Here is a 604-nt window from a genome sequence, read left to right on the forward strand (position 1 = left end):
TTAGCCCCACGAGCCGCCCCTGTCTGTCGTCTACTTTCGTCTCCTAAAACTTAAGTCTATTCTTGGTCTTTCGAATCCCTACGCACCATATCTGTTATCTATTCAGACTTTCCTTGTTAGTTGGTCGACTGGGTCTACCCCTGCCTCGTTAATTTACATTTACTCTTACAGTGGTAATCTTTCATGTCATTTTGAGATTTTTCTACCTTTCTTGTATCCCCCAAGTTTGAAGAAAATTAGATAAAACAACACGGTTCAATTTTCATGTAAATAAATCTTAGCTTTTTTGTTGTTGATGTTGTTGTTGTTGTTGTTGTTGTTGTGTGTGTGTGTGTGTGTGTGTGTGTGTGTGTGATTTGAGCAACCATTTAAAGGCAAAAAAACATCGGACCCAACTATTGGTCTCCATAAAGGTGGTCGTCGCTCGATCACTGTAGGAGAATACGTACGTCAAATAATGCTGGTGTGAACTGCAGTAACGTGGTGCTCCCAGACAGACAGACAGACAGACAGACAGACAGACAGACAGACAGACAGACAGGCAGACAGACAGACAGACAGACAGACAGACAGACAGACAGACAGACAGGCGGACAAGAAGAAT

This window comes from Aplysia californica, unplaced genomic scaffold (assembly GCF_000002075.1).
Source record: "Aplysia californica isolate F4 #8 unplaced genomic scaffold, AplCal3.0 scaffold00022, whole genome shotgun sequence".
Taxonomy (NCBI): domain Eukaryota; kingdom Metazoa; phylum Mollusca; class Gastropoda; order Aplysiida; family Aplysiidae; genus Aplysia; species Aplysia californica.